The 6,000-nt window shown below is 40.8% G+C and overlaps 1 protein-coding gene across 1 annotated transcript in view; it reads left to right on the top strand.

The window, feature by feature from the left end:
- Positions 1 to 3,231: 3,231 nt before the first annotated feature.
- LYPD6B (LY6/PLAUR domain containing 6B) overlaps positions 3,232 to 6,000 on the top strand; it is a 78,750-nt gene continuing 75,981 nt past the window's right edge. Inside the window, exon 1 of the mRNA XM_075609419.1 lies at positions 3,232 to 3,345. The gene's annotated coding sequence lies outside the window, so the exon portion shown is untranslated. The remainder of the gene's footprint in view (positions 3,346 to 6,000) is intronic.

Raw genomic sequence — 6,000 nt, 5'->3', positions numbered from 1 at the left:
ACTTCTACTTGGACAACAAAGGCCCTTATTCTGTGAAGTGCGAGAGCGCCGACCCAGCGTTATCGCACATAAATGGGGCACTTTAGAGAATAAGGGCTAAAGACCTAATACATTTTGGCGTTCTCCGTATGTGATTAGTTTCAGTAAGTCCTCTACTGCTGCAGTTCAAGCAATATTCTACGTGTTTTTTTTAAATTTTTTATTAACTTGTTCCGTACTATGAGAAAATACTTGTAGCATTTAAAAAGAAAAAGGAAAAAAACATTTAAAGACATTTTTAATGGATTCTATTGGAGGAAGCATTTTTGTGTCTATAGAAACCATTTACAAAGTCACCCCCCCTTCCTCTTCTGAGACCGGTTCTGGCTCTTGAGCCCCGCCCTCTCACTAGCAGTGCACCAATTGTATCTATTGCCTGCCTGGTCACATGATCTTCCACACAGAACTTTGCATCCTGGGTACTCTTGTGCTGCCCCAGCAGTGAATTAAATAACCCTCGATTCGGTGATCGATTACAGGAGAACGGATCGATCGGCAACTTAGCTAATTACTTGTCAGGGTGCAGATTGTAATGATGCACATATTGAATGGGAAAAAAATAATAATTTTAAAAACCGCCAGCTTGACTGTGTAAAGAATATGCAGTAATACAGTAATCAGTGAGAGCTATGGAATTCCATCTTGTGATGAATAAAGCCAGTAGTCGTCCTTCACATGTGGCTCAAAAAGTAGCCTATAGATTTCCACATTCAATATGGTAAAAAGGGACAGCAGAAAAGCTTTATACAAAAGCTTGAGCAGAACTGTTTATCTAAGGCCTGTAATATAGTTAGTTCATGCACGCGCGTCAATGATAATTGCATGTATGAACCTGACGTTGATATAGTTGAGACGCGCGTGCGGCTGATCTGAGGAAAGATGACATTTGTATTTTCGCGCTGTTGGCGCGCCACGTGACACTGAGACAATCACAGTGAGGCCTACCCTTCTCATGTCATGGCCACGCACCCTATAGGCACAAAACGTGCATGTCACGTGCACGCGCATAGCCGTGTGTGCGGCTGCATGCGCGCCAGTGCTTACTATAAAACCAGTCCAAGGTGCCGTTTGGTTAATGGTGAAATCCCACAGTTGACCAGTTGAATTTCTTAGGGGCTTCTGGATAAGGAAGTGTTTGTCAGTCAAGTGATTTATTTACCCTTATGCCCAGCCGGTCCTTATCAGAGAACTAAACCGGTTAAGGAGCAGTGTGGAGGGGGGGGGGGGGGCTCTGGCTGTACAAGCACTTGCTGACCACACAGTGACATGACACAAAATACTTACAGGTGTCAGATTTGGGTTAAAAAAAATGCATCAATCACCCAGATGAAACCCCTTAAACACGTCCCTGGAATTTATTCACTTTGGTTCTAGGAGACAGTCTCTCTTTAAGTGTCTTGTTAAAACCAGGATAAAGATGGATTGAAGCAAGGTACCCGCAACCTGGGACCCAGATAGAAAAGTCCCCCTGGTTGCCCCTCAAATAGTTCTCCCGTAAATGCCTCTCCTTTCTCCTTTTATAAGCAATATATATATATATATATATATATATATATATATATATATATATATATATATATATATATATATATATATATATATATATATATATATATATCTGTGTGTCTACAGTGGTATCCAAAAGGATAGTGGGCTGCAATTAACCCCCAAAAGCTCCAAAAACATATGTTAAGTATTGAGCTGAAAAAAGCTGTAATCTTGCAAAATAAATCCTTAATGTCTTCGCCTGTTTTTGTGTTTGTGAATAAACAGTCCCCGATCCAACCATAGAAACCGGAGATAAGTGAGACTAGTAACAAAAAAAACGCCACTTTTAGCCAATAATCACACAATACTATATGGCTATAGAACAACTGGCTTAGCAAAATAAGCACAATAATGTTGACACGGTTACTCACGATCTCAGAGAAGGGCTCCGACAGCTTCAGCACAGCGCGGTTCCCCGCAGAGCAGACTGCTTCACTCGGGTAAGGCAAAGGGTAGTTATAAACATGTACTCACTGAAGCTACAGCATTTCCAGCACAGCGTGCATCCAGGTGGGGCAATCGGCAGAGAGAAGGATCCAAACGGGAACCGGAGCACAGCCAAAAAATGCAACATTGGACAGATAGTCCGTTGAAAAAATGTATTGATTAAAAAACATGCAGATAGAGAGAGTCCTGACGGATCCTCTAACGCGCACAGGGCGCTTTGTCAAAGAGTTTGACAAATCCATGATGTCACAAAAATGTCCTTGGTAGCAATGGAACCAGAATGCCTGATAAGTCTGGGACCTGGTTTTACTTATGGCACCTGTTGCGTCAGAACTCCATGGGCATGCTCCCATGAGAAAAGCCAGTGTCCGAAAAATAGTTGCTGGTAAAACAGATTTAATGACTCATAAGAGATGCATGGCAGCCATGACTACAAACTACTCCAACGCGTTTCACGCACTACAACGCTTTATCAAAGAGGGGCTATGATAACTATTTATTAATATATTGAAGGTCACTACAAGGACATTTTGAGAGAACTTTTCATCCCAAGGACCGGACACATGACACGTGGCCATCCCTTGAGATTGGGGGAAAGGAGATTTCACTAGCAGCAGAAGAAAGGGTTATTTACAGTAAGGGCAGTTAAAATATTGAATTTGCTACAAGAGAGACGGTGATGCCAGATAGAATATATTAAAAAAGAAAAAAAAAGTTATATATCCTTTTACAAAGGAAATGTATACAAACATAGGATGGATGTTGATCCAGGGATACATTTGTTTGCCAATACTGCAGTGAGGAAGGAATGTATTGTTTCCCCTTATGAGACATAATTGGCTATTGCTTCAGTTTAATTGTTTGCCTTCCACTGGATAAATAAATACAAATATAGGATGAGTATCATAGTCGACTAAATCGAACATAGCATGAACTAGGTGGACCGGTCTTTTCTTCAACTTCATGCTATGTAAATGTAAAGAGAATGATTTGAATCTCAATTGACAGAAAATGTATTATTAATAATAATTATTCCTGGGCACTGCAATGCAAAGACTATATATCTATCTACTATTGCAATCGAATGTTGTTATCAATTGAACATATCTGGTTAGGTGCACAGGGCGTGTCTGTTATTGACTCTACCCCTCGCAAGCACAAGTCCAACCCTGAGCCAGCCGAGCCCCATTCTGCTTGGCTGGGTGATCCAGGCGTGGTGTGGATGTTGCAGTGTACAGAAGAGATCAGTGCTGGGGATCTCAGAGGAAGGATTGAGTCCCCCGGTGATTCTGCACACATGCTGCTCTGAAGGTAACGTCCACTTTCCATCTCTTGCATGTGTCCTCTGCATGTGTTACATGCTGCCATGGGCAGTGCCTTCTATTGTCATGGTCTCCCAGGGACACACAAAGGATTGCGTTGCATTGTCTCGGTTTAGTATTACTGTCGTTGTTGCAGTTTGTGAAGTTGGTCATTTCCAGGCTGAGGGTGGTGATCATTGTGTATGATCCGGGTCCGGATTTGGAGTAAGGTCTTGTAATGAAGTTACCCCTCCAGTGCTCTGCACAGTGACCCGTCTGGCACTAGGGGGGTTAACTATTACTGCAGCGTTATTGAGGGTCTTCTGGCTCAAGGACAATGGCAATAAATAGCACAGTGAGAGGACCGTGCTGAATACTGTATCATTATTATACAAATGATCTATTCATATAAGGTCATGTTGATGTATGAGACTTTTAGTTGTGTAGAATATAAGGTGTAAATAACAGACCAGGACATCGCATTACAAAAAGCACCTTGTGACCTTGGAATTGTTTCTGAAGTTTCACATTAACATGTCATTTATAGGGTTGTGTCACTATTTTCCCAGAGCCCTGCCTATGCCTTTTTTTTGTAAGAATGAGCTACACTGCTGACATGAGATGCAAGGTGCAGGGTGTACCAAACTCACAGCAAATCTGCATCTGGTCACTAATCATTCTACATTTCCCTGGAAAAGTCTCAGTACTTATGAAGAACATGTACAAGAGAATCAGACCAATGTCAAAACCAGCTTCATACAAGCATACTGTACCTTTCTCATAAGAATAAGTGTCCAGCTGTTTTTATAAGCACATGCTGTAGTATCCATGTACATGGGCAGTGTCCCACATGCCTTTTCCATGACATTGCAGTGTAACTATAGCTGGCACACTTGTTCCAGTGTGTGTGCGCAGTCAGCATTAACACACCTAAAAACCAGTGTCCCAGCTGCTAAATGCTATAATGCTCATTTTTCTGTGAACTTCTTCACATTTTTGACATTTTTTTTTAACTCTCTTGTTTTTGCTGATAGTTAATCATGCTGCAAATGGTTATTCCTTGTCTATAAACTTGTTTTTTTTTGTCTGACTTTCCTCTCAGAACTTTGTGGGGTTTGCAGCATGTTTGAATAAATGCTTATTCCAGGTTTTTTGAGAAATGACAGAATCATTATATCTTTTTTTTAATTTAATTTTTTTAGTTTTTGGCAGACGTTGTGCCAGATGTATGTTCTTTTCTACGTTTTAAATGAGTTACATGTGTAGTATTATGGCAAGGAGCTTTGTGGGGCTTTGTTGGATAGAGTGGAAGTTACACACTGTTTGTTAAGGAAAGATACTGGTGAGAGAAGTTAGTTTGTAAAAATGTGACCATTAGGTTGTCCATGACTGATTTCTTCTTGACATCCAGGTCAGTTCAACTGCGTTTATTTATTGTTCATAGCATTTTTTCCCATTGCTCCTGGGTGAAAATTAAACCTTATAATTGAAAGAACTTGCTATGATCTTAACTGATCATTTAGCTACTCTAATACTCTTTGTATTTACAACCGAAAGCTTATAGACTTGACACATATAATATGTTCCATGTGTGTACAAAATGCTTGTGTAAGAAGAGACCCGTTCTATTACTAGATGCTCACTATTACTAGATGCTCACGAGGTTACTCAGACACTTTTTGCTCTATAATAAGACGCCCCCCCCCGTTTATTTTTTTTAAGAGCACACTTTCTCTAAAAATCTAAACACAATCATGTGATGAAACAAAGCCCCTTTTTGTAATAAGTATTTACTTACACGGCAATGTTTGAGCTCTGCAGAACTTACACCACATAAACCAGGGGTAGCCAACTACAGTCCTCAAGAGCTATGAACAGGTTTTGCAGTGTAGTGCAGTTGTAGACTGAGCAACAGATTGAGCCACCTGTGCTGAAGCAGGGATATCCTGAAAACCTGACCTGTTGGTGACTCATGAGGACTGGTGTTGGCTACCCCTGGGTTAAACTGTTAGCTTCCAGAGTGACCTGCAATGCTGTTCTCAGGCAGTGACAGGGTTAATTGCCACCATATATGGAGGTGCACGCTTTCTGCGTATCCTACAAGATGAATGTGTGTTCTGTTCCCGACGCTCCCTTTTATTAAACAGCACTTTGGCACTTATGCTAGTAACCAGTGTTTGTGGCCTTGCATTGTGTTATCCAACCTGATGGGGCTTGTGCTGTCATATTAAGAAAACACACATGGATGTTTTTTAAGTACTACCTCCTTAACCCCATGTGCTGTCAGAGGCGCCATAACAGATGTGCCTCTCTGGCAGCAAATAGGTTTATGCTTCGCAGGCATGAAAGTGTTAAATAGAATGTTAATGGTCTTTTTTATTTGTTTTTATTTAACGTTCTGTGAACTGACCACATAGCTTATATATTAATACACACTTTTCCAGTGTTACAAAAACAGATTAAATTCAGTTTCTAGCTTCTGAGGTGATTATTGTAATCTTTAGACTGCACTGGGCTCTGGAGAGTGCTTCATTTTCACCACCCGAACCCTTCATATGTGAAACGCTGATATCGTCATATTTTAAAAATAAAAACGGTGTCGGAAAGGGCAAGAATAGATCTCTCAAAGTAAAGCCATAAAATGCACAAGAGACATAGTGACAGG

This window comes from Ascaphus truei, chromosome 7, assembly GCF_040206685.1.
Source record: "Ascaphus truei isolate aAscTru1 chromosome 7, aAscTru1.hap1, whole genome shotgun sequence".
Classification (NCBI taxonomy): domain Eukaryota; kingdom Metazoa; phylum Chordata; class Amphibia; order Anura; family Ascaphidae; genus Ascaphus; species Ascaphus truei.
This window is presented reverse-complemented; position numbering and strand designations above follow the sequence as displayed.